General features: G+C 68.8%; 1 protein-coding gene across 1 annotated transcript in view; it reads left to right on the top strand.

Moving 5' to 3' along the window:
• The window catches only part of EMIHUDRAFT_349606 (putative histone H2A), a gene marked incomplete at its 5' end in the record, with an annotated part of 42,515 nt that overhangs the window by 1,112 nt on the left and 28,592 nt on the right, over positions 1–12,811 (top strand). The window lies entirely within an intron of this gene.

The following is a 12,811-nucleotide window of genomic DNA, read 5'->3' as shown; positions in this document are numbered from 1 at the left end:
TGCACACCTCAGTTACAGTAACCCAAAACAACCTGACGTGGCGGCGGCGAACATTGGCAAAGGGCATGTGCGCCTCGTTGGCGACTTGAAACTTACGAGCTCGCTTGCGAGAGAGAGAGATTTTTAGCAATACCAAACAACTCTAACACTCACACGTAATTTGGGGCCTGGAGCCCTGTTCACGCGCGCGCGAGACGTGCAGACAGGGTTGCCAGGTTTCGGCAACACCGAGGAGAAGGCCCGCCGCCTGAACATGGGCTGCAAGGCGCGCGGGCAGCCCAGCCAACCCTTCTCCCACAAGACCGGCCACGGCTACGTCAAGGCGCATCGCGGTTTCTACCACGACGCGATCTTTGTCAAGCGCAACAACTTCAACCTGCTGCTCCACGAGACGTTCGGCGGCGGCTTCTCGCCCACCGCCGTTCTCAAGCTGCGCCGCCTCGCGCGCAAAGTCGCGCGCGGCAGCGTTGACCGCACGGCCTACTCGCCCAAGTACTCGCTCTCTTTTATGTCCCACCATGCAGAGCGCATCTCTCTCTCTGTTGTGCGAGGCGTGAACCGCGCCATTCGCTCTCACCTGGCAACCCTGTCTGCACGTCTCGCGCGCGCGTGAACAGGGCTCCAGGCCCCAAATGACGTGTGAGTGTTAGAGTTGTTTGGTATTGCTAAAAATCTGTTTTGTCGCTTGCGTGCAAGGGTGGCGATCGGCTCGGCTGGAAGGGGGCTTTTGTCGCCTTCGGCAACACCGAGCGGGCGCTGCTCGACTTAGTGTTAGGGCATGCTGCATGGCCGCGGCCGGAAAGGAGGTGCGACTCCGAGATTCCGGTAAGGAGCAGGGGAAGAATTCTTCTTTTATGCGTTGCAGCGGCGCCAAAACACCGTTGCCGCGAACCTGCGAACCTCCTCGCGGATGGCGACTGGCCCGCGAGCGACGTACTCTGCGACGCCGCTCGTCGAGATCGACATCGGTGGGCTCTCGGCCTCCCGCTTCCTCCTCCGCGAGGAGCGCCGCCTCCCGTACCGCGACGCCGAAGGCAACGTCAACCTGCACCTCTGCCGCCAGTCGTGGGCGCAGCTCGGTGCGAGCGCCGGGTCATACACGACGTCGGTGATGGAAAAGCTGGGGGCGTGGCTCCGCCACGCCGAGCGGTGGTGGGCGCGCTCGCAGCAGCTGCTGACGCTGGCGAGGCCGGTGTGCGATGGCGTGGCCTGCGACGGCTCACCCGATGCGGCAGGCGTGGCGGCGAACGGCGAGGACAGCGAGGATGTGGACAGCGAGGAGGACGACAAGCCGCTCTCGCTCCGCAGCAGCTACCGGCGGGGCGCTGGGCCGGGGCCGGCGGCGGCGCAGAGCGTGGGTGCCAGCGTCGACGGGTGGCTAGGCGGAAAAGGCCGCCCCCGCTACCTTCTTTCGAGCAGCGACGTTGCTGCCGGCCAGGGCTCGGCCGCGACGCTCCGGCCCTTCTTCCTCGAGGTCAAGCTGAAATCCGGGGAGGGCCTCATCAATCCGGACGCGGGCGCATCCGGATCGCTCGTCGGCCTCCTGCTTGCTCGGCCAGATGCTGGCGAGCCTGTCCGACTCTATGTAGCGCTTTCCCCGCCGGCGCAGCAGCGCAAGCGGGGCGCGCCCACCTGCGCACTCGTTCGCGACTTTGCGATTGGCGGGCACGACGGCGCGACCCTCGAGTCTGCGTCAGGCCGCTCCCGCCTGATGGTCCAGCACCAGCTGTGCGTGCCGCTCAGCGAGAGAAATTGCCTGCCGTCCGCGGGCCGCGATTGGACGGACCGATTCAACGCCGCCGGAGTCAACGACCGATTCGTGTACCCGGCCGCAGTCACCGTCCAAGCCGCCGCCGACGCCATGGCGCGGGCGGCGGCGGCCAGGGCGAAGAGTGCCTCGGGTGCGGGCGGCGAGTTCTCGGTGACGCGGCGCCCGGCCGTGGGCTCGGCCCGCGCCGCCGCCGCTGGCCCCTCCCAGCGGTCGCCGGGGTTTCTTTTCGCGCTGCCGGCGGGTCGGCAGGGCGCGGCGGCGGGCCGCGGGGGCGCGCGTGGGGGGGGGCGCACGGTGGCCGTGGTGGGAGCGGGGGCGGGAGCGCGGGTCAGCGACCTCGGACAGGGTTCGCGGCAGCAGGGCCTGCTGCGGCGGCGCGCTCCCGCCTCGAGCGCCGCGCCGCAGCCTGCCCGTGTCCGGCTCGACACCGAGAAGCAAGACATGCTGCTCACCTGGGCGGCGCGGCACGGGCAAGCCGAGGCGGTGCGGCTGCTGCTCGACAGCAGCACAAGTGTGCGTTGCGGGACGACGAACGGCGGCGGCCGCTCCGCGCTGTTCATCGCGTGCGCGAAGGGCCACCTCGAGATCGTCCGGCTGCTTCTCGCAGCCAGCGCAGCGGTCAACCAGGCCGGCGAGGACGGCGGCGTCACGCCGCTGATCATCGCGTGCGCGATGGGCGACCTCGAGATCGCCCGGCTGCTCCTCGAGGCCAGCGCGGCGATCGACCAAGCCGATGAGGACGGCACCACGCCGCTGAGCGCTGCGAGCCTGGCTGGCGAGGTCGACTGCGTCCGGCTGATGATTTCCGCCGGCGCTGCGGTGAACCAAGCAGATTCTAGCGGCGCCACGCCGCTGCTCCGCGCGTGCGGGGAGGGCAAACTCGAGTGTGTGCGGCTGTTGCGCGACACTGACGCTTCGCTCGATCAGGCCAAGGAGGACGGCGCCACGCCGCTGTTCATGGCGTGCTGGCAAGGCCACGTCCAGTGCGCCCGGCTGCTCCTCGAGGCTGGCGCGGCGATCAACCCAGCTGTGGATGGCGGCTTCACGCCGCTGTTCGTCGCGTGCCAGTACGGCCACTTTGACGTCGCCCGGCTGCTTCTCGAGGCCAGTGCTGCGATCGACCAAGCCGCAGCGGACGGCGCCACGCCGCTGCACGTTGCGTGCGCAGAGGGCCACGTCGACATCGTCCGGCTGCTCCTCGAGGCTGGCGCGGCGGTGAACCAAGCCACCGCCAGAGGCGCCACGCCGCTGTTCATGGCCTGCCAGAAGGGCCACGTCGAGATCGCCCGGCTGCTGCGCGACGCCGGCGCTTCGCTCAACCAAGCCGCGGAGGACGGCTTCACGCCGCTGTGCATGGCATGCCAGAATGGCCACCTCGACGTCGCCCGGCTGCTCCTCGAGACCGGCGCGGCGGTGAACCAAGCCGCGAACGGCGGCGCCACGCCGCTGTACATCGCGTGCCAGCAGGGCCACCTCGACATCGCCCGGCTGCTCCTCGAGACCGGCGCGGCGATCGAACAAGCGGAGCAGCATGGCCGCACGCCGCTGCTCGTGGCATGCCATTTCGGCCACATCGAGGTCGCCAAGCTCCTCTCCTCCTACGGCGCCTCCCGCGCCGCTACGCCCCGCGGCACGCCCGAGGAGATCGCAAACCTCTTTGAACACGCCGACCTCGCCGCCTGGCTGGTCGCCAGCCGCGGCTGGACGCCGCTCGCGCACCTTGAGACCCTCACCGCCGCCCGCGCCCTCTCTTTGCTGCGCAGCGGCGCAAGCCTGCACGAGGGCGAGCCGACGCCGTTGCGGCGCGCCGCGGGCGGCGAGGGCGAGGCGGCGGCGCTGATCCGGCGGGCGGCGGCGCCGTGGTCGCCGGCAAGCCACTCGCTCTTCCCCGCGGCGGCGCGCGAGCGGGCGGCGCTCCTCGTCGTCTCGCTCTACGAGATCCACGACCGGCAGCTCGACCGCCGCAACGGCATTGCGGCGCGCGACTTTGTCACGTGCGTGCTGCGCTTCGCGGTCACGCGCGAGACGGAGTAGGGGAGCACTGCAGTGGCCTGCAGTGGCCTGCAGTGGCCTGCAGTGGCCTGCCCTCGGTGTGCCGTCCCTCGAGTGAGGTCCCTGGAACTGCATGCCCGGACCGGGGTTTCTTTTCAGCGTGCGTCGTTTCTTTTCGCATAGCCAATTCTCTGTTCTTCAGAAGACACCAGTGCCGCAGTTTTTCTTCTTCTGGCGACAGCAGCGTGGACGGCAGCGACGGCGGCGGCGGCGGCGGCGGCGGCGGCGGCGGCGGCAGCGGCGGCGGCGGCGGCGGGGACGGCGACGACGGCGGCGACGACGGCGGTGGTGATGGCGGCGGCGAGGAGCCGACCGCTTTCCGCCCGCCCGGAGTGCCGGAGGTCCGATGCCCTCACTACTCGCTCTCCGACCCGACGGTCACCACCGGCTGCTCCCGCTGCCTTCCGTCTTGGGCTGGCCCACGCGGCTTTGGGCACGCCGACTCAGCCCTCTCGTTCGCTGCCCTGGCGCGGCACTGCAACAAGGAGGCGGGCTCGCACGTGCCGGGCGAGGATCTCTTCGAGTCGGACTGCTACGACATGGGCGTGGCTCGGTGCCCCGTTCCTAACTGCGGCAAGTGGTACGCGACCGTGGGCAGCAAGTGCGGGCTCTACCAGCACCTCGTCAAGTGCGACCCAAAGTACCGCGGCGAGACAGGCGACCAGCGGTGGCAGGGCGGGAGGGAGGGGTTCATGCGGCATCTTCAGCAGCAGGCCGAGGTCGGCTCCCCCGCCCACTACTTCCGCACTGTCTGCTACGGCGCGCGCAAGGATCGAACGCCGGACCGCATGCGGGGCAGGCACACGGATTGGCTGGCCGCGGTCGCAAAGGCGAGGGCCAAGAGGGCAGCGGGCGACGACGGGAGCTCCGCCGCCACCAGCGCCGAAGCACGCCGACGCGCCAAGGTCTCGTCCGACGCAGCGCGCAAGGCGGCGTTCCACGCCCGCGGCTCGCAATACTTCATCTCGAGCCCCGGCGTCAGATACTCCTACGAGTGGCTCCGCCCCTGGGCCAACCACCCACGCCTTCTCGCGCAGCTGGACACCGTCCGTCGCCGCCGCCCACCGAAGAGAGCGCGTCGGGAGTACTACGGCATGCTCTACCACGGCGCCACGCTACTGCGCGATCACATCAACACCCCGGACGCGGGGCTCTACGTCGCCTTCCAGATCCTATCCAAGATGGTAACCATCAACCATCTCCGCAACCCGTCCGCCCTAATTTGCGCGTACTTAGACGATACCTACGTCGCGGACGCGCCGAGGGCGGCTCTCGAGACGATGCTCGAGGGCGACGACCTTGCTCAACTCTGGAGTGGCGTCGAGAGCAACAAGTCCAAGCGGTGCATGTGGGCCCCCGACCCGCGCTCGCTCGACGCGGTGCGCGACCACACGGATGTCAAGGGCACGCCGGACTCCGCAGACGGCGTCCTTCGCGGTATTCGCGTGCTCGGGGCGTACCTCGGGGACAAGGCGTGGTGCCGTGACAAACTCGTCAAGCGCGTCCGCAAGGCGCTGGAGCCGCTCTCGGGCATCATGGCGCTGCGCGACACCAAAACGATCCACACCGCGCAGCAGCTTGCCCAGGTGCTCCTCCGCTTCTGCAGCAACACCACGCTCACCTTCTTCCTTCGCACTATGCCGCCGTCGGTGACCCAGGACGCCGCGCGCGAGCACGACCGCCTGATGGAGGAGGCGCTCTACACCCTCGTGGGTGGCGCGCGGGTCGGACGCAACAGCCCACGGTGGCGGGTCGCTGTTCAGCAGGCCCGACTTCCGGTCAGGATGGGCGGTATGGGCCTGACCAGTGCCATGGACATCCGTGAGGCGGCGTGGGTCGGCACGTGGGCCCTCGTCACGCGGCCGATACGTGAGCTGCACGAGCCATTCCGCGACCTCGACGTGGCCCTCGCGCCGGGAGAGCGCTTCGACGAGCTTCGGGAGGCTCACAAACGCCTCCGCGCCCTTCGCGACGAGGTCGGCAAGACGTGGCGCGAGTGGGACGGGCGCACGCTATACCAAGACGTCGTCGGGCCCTTCAAGGAGACCAAGGCGGTGGGACGGCGCCGCTACCACCCGCCCAAGCTTACGCCGGCGGCGGAGCTGCTGCCTCTTCCGGAGTTCTCGTCTACCAGCGAGTTCTTACAGCAGGCGCAGCGGCGGTACACCGTCGGCGTACACCATCGCAACTGGCTCGCCCTCGCCGAAGCCTTCGTCAGCGAGGCATCCCGGCGGGGCGGCCGCTACAAGACTGGCAGGTGCAAGAACCACAAGTGCTGGCGCGAGGCGATTCGGTTCGTCGCAGTCAGCCAGGAGGGGGCTGGCGCCTTCCTGAATGCGATCCCCATGCGGGATGATATGAAGATGGAGACGTGGGCGATGCGCATTACAGTTCAGCGCCGCCTCGGCCTCCCGCTCGATGTTGCCTGCCAGGCGGTGGAGGCGGGCAAGAAGGCGCCAAACGGCAAGCCGCACGAAGAACTCGGCGATGCCGCAATGGTCAACCCGCGTGCGAAGCACGCGACACGACACAAATACCTGCTCAAACGACTCGTCAAGACCCTTCGCTCGGCGTGGGGCATGCTCATCGAGATGGAGCCGACTGCACACCTCAGTTACAGTAACCCAAAACAACCTGACGTGGCGGCGGCGAACATCGGCAAAGGGCATGTGCGCCTCGTTGGCGACTTGAAACTCACGAGCTCGCTTACGTGCAAGGGTGGCGATCGGCTCGGCTGGAAGGGGGCTTTTGTCGCCTTCGGCAACACCGAGCGGGCGCTGCTCGACTTAGTGTTAGGGCATGCTGCATGGCCGCGGCCGGAGGGGGGGGGGGAGGGGGGGAGGGAGGGAGGCGGAGGATGCAGAGGCGGAGGCGGCGGCGGCGGAAGAGGAGGAGGGGGAGAGTGAGGGGGAGGCGGAGGCGGGGGCACCTGTGACGGCCCGCTACGAGAAGGGCGAGTACCGGTTCGCGCGGGAGAAGAATTGCGACCTGCGTTTGCTCGACTTCGAGACGTTCGGCGGCTTCGGGGACGGCGTCCGCAGAATTCTTCGGCAGGCGGCGGACCAGCTGAGTAACAAACTTTCGCACGCTCAGCACCTCGATGAGGTCACATGGACCACCAAGAACTGGCACGGGCTGCAGATGCAGCGCTTGTCTGTCGTTCTCCACACCGCCGTGGCGTGGCAGACGGTGAACGAGCTAGCGTGCGGGGACAGCGGCATTGTGCACGGAGCTAAGTGCATTGCCGTTCTTAACGGAGTCGCTTAGGCGGCTCCGGTGGTGTGCCGGTGATAGTACTAGCACGCGCCAGTTCGCACCTGTGTCGAGCCTGTGTGCTGTGAGAGAGAGTTGTGTTGTTTAAATTCTTCTTCTGGTGGGAATGAGCGGCGCCAGCCCGAATCTGCCCGAGCTGGCGGTGGGCGACCTGACCGCGCTGCTCGCCTTCCTCTCCGGGCAGCGGACGCGCGGCACTCTCGACGCGCGGCTCGACACCGAGAAGCAAGACACGCTGCTCACCTGGGCCGCTCGGCACGGGCAGGCCGAGGCGGTGCGGCTGCTGCTCGAAGCCGGCGCGAGCGTGGGGGCGACGAATGGCGGCGGCGCTTCCGCGCTGTACATCGCGTGCCAGGACGGCCGCCTCGAGTGCGCCCGGCTGCTCCTCGAGGCCAATGCGACAGTCAACCAAGCCACAGAGGACGGCGCCACGCCGCTGCTCGTGGCGTGCGAGGAGGGCCACGTCGAGTGCGCCCGGCTGCTGCGCGACGCCGGCGCTTCGCTCGATCAGGCCGCGGCGGACGGCGTCACGCCACTGTTCATGGCGTGCCAAGAGGGCTGCGTCGAGTGCGCCCGGCTGCTCCTCGAGGCGGGCGCGGCGAAGGACCGAGCCCAGACCCAAGGCGTCACGCCGCTGTGTATCGCGTGCTGGAAGGGTCACCTCGACATCGTCCGGCTGCTTCTCGAAGCGGGTGCGGCGAAGGACCAAGCCAAGGCCAATGGCGCCACGCCGCTGTTCATCGCGTGCGCTCTGGGTCACGTCGAGATCGCCCAGCTGCTTCTCGAGGCTGGTGCGGCGGTCGACCAAGCCGATGAGGACGGCTTCACGCCGCTGATCATCGCGTGCCAGCAGGGCCGCCTCGAGTGCGTCCGGCTGCTCCTCGAGGCCAGCGCGGCGGTCAATCAAGCTGATGCTCACGGCGTCACGCCGCTGCTCATCGCGTGCAAGCAGGGCCACGTCGAGATCGCCCGGCTGCTTCTCGAGTCGGGCGCGGCGAAGGACCAAACCCAGACCCCAGGCATCACGCCGCTGTACGCCGCGTGCGAGAAGGGCCACCTCGACGTCGCCCGGCTGCTTCTCGAGGCTGGCGCGGCGATCGACCAAGCCGAGGAGGGTGGCACCACGCCGCTGTACGCCGCGTGCAATCAGGGCCACCTCGACATCGTCCGGCTGCTCCTCGAGGCCAGCGCGGCGATCAACCAGGCCAGCGCCAGAGGCGCCACGCCGCTGCTCATTGCGTGCCAGAAGGGCCACGTCGAGATCGTCCGGCTGCTGCGCGACGCCGGCGCTTTGATCAACCAAGCCATGGAGGACGGCATCACGCCGCTGTGCATGGCGTGCCAGCAGGGCCACGTCGAGTGCGTCCAGCTGCTTCTCGAGGCCAGCGCGGCGGTCAGCCAAGCCCGCAACGAAGGCATCACGCCGCTGCTCATCGCGTGCCGCTTTGGCCACCTCGACGTCGCCCGGCTGCTCCTCGAGGCTGGCGCGGCGGTCAGCCAAGCCAGCAACAACGGCTCCACGCCGCTGTTCGCTGCGAGCCACTTCGGCCACCTCGAGGTCGCCAAGCTCCTCTCCTCCTACGGCGCCTCCCGCGCCGCAGTGCCGCCCTTCAGCACGCCCGAGGAGCTGGCAAACAGCCAAGGCCACGCCGACATCGCCGCCTGGCTGGTCGCCAGCCGCGGCTGGACGCCGCTCGCGCACCTTGAGAGCCTCACCGCCGCCCGCGCTCTCTCCCTGCTGCGCAGCGGCGCAAGCTTGCACGAGGGCGAGCCGACGCCGCTGCAGCGCGCCGCGGGCGGCGAGGGCGAGGCGGCGGCGCTGATCCGGCGGGCGGCGGCGCCGTGGTCGCCGGCAAGCCACTCGCTCTTCCCCGCGGCGGCGCGCGAGCGGGCGGCGCTCCTCGTCCGCTCGCTCTACGAGATGCACGAGCGGCACCTCGACCGCCCCAACGGCATCGCGGCGCGCGACTTCAGCGCGTGCGTGCTGCGCTTCGCGATCACGCGCGAGACGGAGTAGGGGAGCACTGCAGTGGCCTGCCCTCGCCTCCGAACGTATCGCTGTGATGGTCATGGATCGGCTAGCACCTTGCCGCGTGAGGACGAGCGTGCTGCCCGAGGGTGTGGCGCGCGCGCCTGCTCACGCACGCCGGGTGGCGCACAAGTACTGCCGCACGGTGGGGGGGGTGGCGGCTGCCGCACTGAACCTTGCTTGTGCGATGGGCTTGCACGTAGGGAGAGAGCTCGGCAGCGCGTGTCGCGTGTGCGTGTGGCGCCTCCCGGGGGGGAGTGGCGCGGTGGGTGGAGGGCCACCGTGCACCGAGACGTTTGTCAACTTCTACCCGTTAGCCGTTTGTCAACTCCCACTCGTTCCATGCACATACAGTATTCGTATAATACACGATCACGTGTGTGCTGCTCTCCGTGCGTGGCCCTTGTGGTGAGGAGTAGACGGGCGGCGCGGGCCTTTTTCTTTTTTTTCTATTCTACATCCAAAAAAGAAAGACAATTGCTCGTGTTCGGAGGGAGGAACGATACGCCGCATGCTTCCGGGCACATTCGAATGTGCACCTTTCGAGCACTTTCGAATAGGCCACGTCGAATTCTTTTATGCGTTGCAGCGGCGGCAAAAAACCGTTGCCGCGAACCTGCAAACCTCAACAATGGCGACTCGCCCGCCGCGAGCGACGTACTCTGCGACGCCGCTCGTCGAGATCGACATCGGCGGGCTCTCGGCCTCCCGCTTCCTCCTCCGCGAGGCGCGCTGCCTCCCGTACCGCGACGCCGAAGGCAGCGTCAACCTGCACCTCTGCCGCCAGTCGGCGCAGCAGCTCGGTGCGAGCGCCGGGTCATACACGACGTCGGTGAAGGAAAAGCTGGGGAGGTGGCTCCGCCACGCCGAGCGGTGGGCGCGGGCGCAGCCCTCCCCGCTCCTCGAGCTGCCGCAGGAGCTGCTCGCTCGCATCATCTCGCGGTGCGGCGGCCCCGCCGAGATCGCTCGCGTCGCGGCAACATCGCGCCTCTTCCGCAGCTCGCCGCGGAACGCTGGCGGCGAGGAGCAGCCCTCGGTCGCGGAGCAGGCCATCCGGAGCAGCCCTCGGTCGCGGAGCAGGCCATCCGCCTCTGGGCGGAAGAGCGCGGCTTCGAGCTGCCACAGGCGCCGCCGGCGGGAGAGAGTTGCACGCTGCGGTGGCTGCGCGTTACGGCGATGCGGAGCGAGGCGAACGCGCCGGCGAGGCTGCCTCGAAGGCGCCGCGCGTACGAGCTGCGGCAGCGAGAGCCCTCGAGCGCAGAGGGCGCCGTGCGGCAGGGCGGAGGCGGCCGCTCCCGCTCCCTTCTTTTCACACCGGAGGTGCGGCGCCGCGCGAGATTTTTGCTGACCTGGGCGGCGCAGCACGGGCAAGCCGAGGCGGTGCGTCGGCTGCTCGAGGGCGGCGCGAGCGTCGGGGCGACGAACGGCGGCGGCGCTTCCGCGCTGTACATTGCGTGCCAGAACGGCCACCGCGAGTGCGCCCGGCTGCTTCTCGAGGCCAGCGCGGCGGTCAACAAGGCCACGGCTAGCGGTTTCACGCCGCTGTACATGGCGTGCCAGAAGGGCCACCTCGACGTCGCCCGGCTGCTCCTCGAGGCTAACGCGGCGGTCAACCAAGCCAAGCAGGGTGGCACCACGCCGCTGTTCATCGCGTGCCAGAAGGGCCACCTCGACATCGTCTGGCTGCTTCTCGAGGCGGGCGCGGCGGTCGGCCAAGCCCGCAACAGTGGCGCCACGCCGCTCTTCGTTGCGTGCCAGAACGGCCACGTCGAGTGCGCGCGGCTGCTTCTCGAGTCGGGTGCTGCGGTCAGCCAAGCCCGCAACAACGGCGAACCGCCGCTGTCCATGGCGTGCCACCAGGGCCACCTCGAGGTCGCCAAGCTCCTCTCCTCCTACGGCGCCTCCCGCGCCGCTACGCCCTTCGGCACGCCCGAGGAGGTTGCAAACGGTGAAGGCCACGCCGACATCGCCGCCTGGCTGGTCGCCAGCCGCGGCTGGACGCCGCTCGCGCACCTTGAGAGCCTCACCGCCGCCCGCGCTCTCTCCCTGCTGCGCAGCGGCGCAAGCCTGCACGAGGGCGAGCCGACGCCGCTGCGGCGCGCCGCGGGCGGCGAGGGCGAGGCGGCGGCACTGATCCGGCGGGCGGCGGCGCCGTGGTCGCCGGCAAGCCACTCGCTCTTCCCCGCGGCGGCGCGCGAGCGGGCGGCGCTCCTCGTCCTCTCGCTCTACGAGATGCACGAGCGGCACCTCGACCGCCCCAACGGCATCGCGGCGCGCGACTTCAGCGCGTGCGTGCTGCGCTTCGCGATCACGCGCGAGACGGAGTAGGGGAGCACTGCAGTGCCCTCTCATTTTGGCACCGCCGCGACGGTGCCTCTGCAGTACGTCCGGGGCCCATCTCTCCCCACCTCTCCCCACCTCTCCCCACCTCTCCCCTGTGATCTTTTGTGTCCAGCAGACATTCCCGTTGTTCGCAGAAAGAATTCAAGAAAAACAATCGTCTCTCGCCACACATAGGACCAGGAAGAAGAATTCAACAAGCAAAACTCCTTCTCACAGCAGACAGGCTCGACACAGGTGTGGACTTGGCGCTAGCACAGGAAGAAGAAAGCGACGCGGCGAAACGTCTTTGATCGTCGCGCAGGCATGGCCGGCGCTTGAGCCCACGCCGAGCGACGGCGTCGACGCCGATGCGCCCAGGAATGAGCGCGATTGCTCTCTTCTCACTGGTCGTATCACCCGTCGCGGCTCGGCGATCTCCCACCGGCGCCTCGGCAAGCCGCAATGAGATTCAGTCCGTATCCAATGCGACAGAGCCTCTGCTGCCGCCTCTCTGCAGGGGCTGTGCCTCGGCCGAAGCCTACCCTCGCAATTCCACTTGCGTCGGCGACGCCCCACAACGCCGCTCCGAGGGAGGCCGCCATTTCGAGCAGCAGCTGCGGCACAGGGTGGTGGCCCTGATCCTCGGTGCAATCCTGCTGCACAAGTCGGTGCAGCGCCGCTGTGCGAGGCGCGTGCTGACCTTTCTAGTGTTGAGGGCTGCGATGCCAACAGATGCGACCATTAGCGTCAACTTTGAGGTCACGCTGACTCCAGGCACCTGGACGCCTTGGTCGGTTGCTGCCGTGGAGATCACGTGGGACATAGACGGCGGAACAGTGTACCCGTGGCCAGCCGGCGATGGGACATACCCAGCCTACACGCAGACAGTCGCGCTCGCTCCCGGCACACACGACGTGTACCTTTACGACAGCTGGGGCGATGGGTGGAACGACGCGACGTTAGAGTTGCGGGAGGAGGGCGGCGGTGCAGTCGTGGCCGGTCCGTGGACGCTGGCGGCGAGCTCGTGTTCTGTGGGGTCGAGCTGCACCGGCGTTGGGTCCTTCACGACGTACGCGCCGCCACCGTCGCCGCCGCCGCCGTCGCCGCCGCCCTCCCCGCCGCCACCGTCGCCGCCGCCCTCCCCGCCACCGCCCTCTCCGCCGCCACCCTCGCCGCCGCCTCCCTCGCCGCCGCCATTACCGCCGCCGTCGCCGCCGCCTCCGTCGCCCCCTCTGCCATCCACACCGTCGTCCTCGCCTCCGCCCTCGCCGCCGCCTTCGTCGCCGCCTATTACATCGTCCCCGCGATTTTCTCTAATAATTGCACCTTCTCCGCCCTTTATGTAGTCGATGCCGTCATCTGTA

This window comes from Emiliania huxleyi (assembly GCF_000372725.1).
Source record: "Emiliania huxleyi CCMP1516 unplaced genomic scaffold EMIHUscaffold_3, whole genome shotgun sequence".
NCBI classification, from domain to species: Eukaryota; Haptophyta; order Isochrysidales; family Noelaerhabdaceae; genus Emiliania; species Emiliania huxleyi.
Note: the sequence above shows the minus strand (reverse complement) of the source record. Positions and strands in the feature narration are given on the sequence as shown.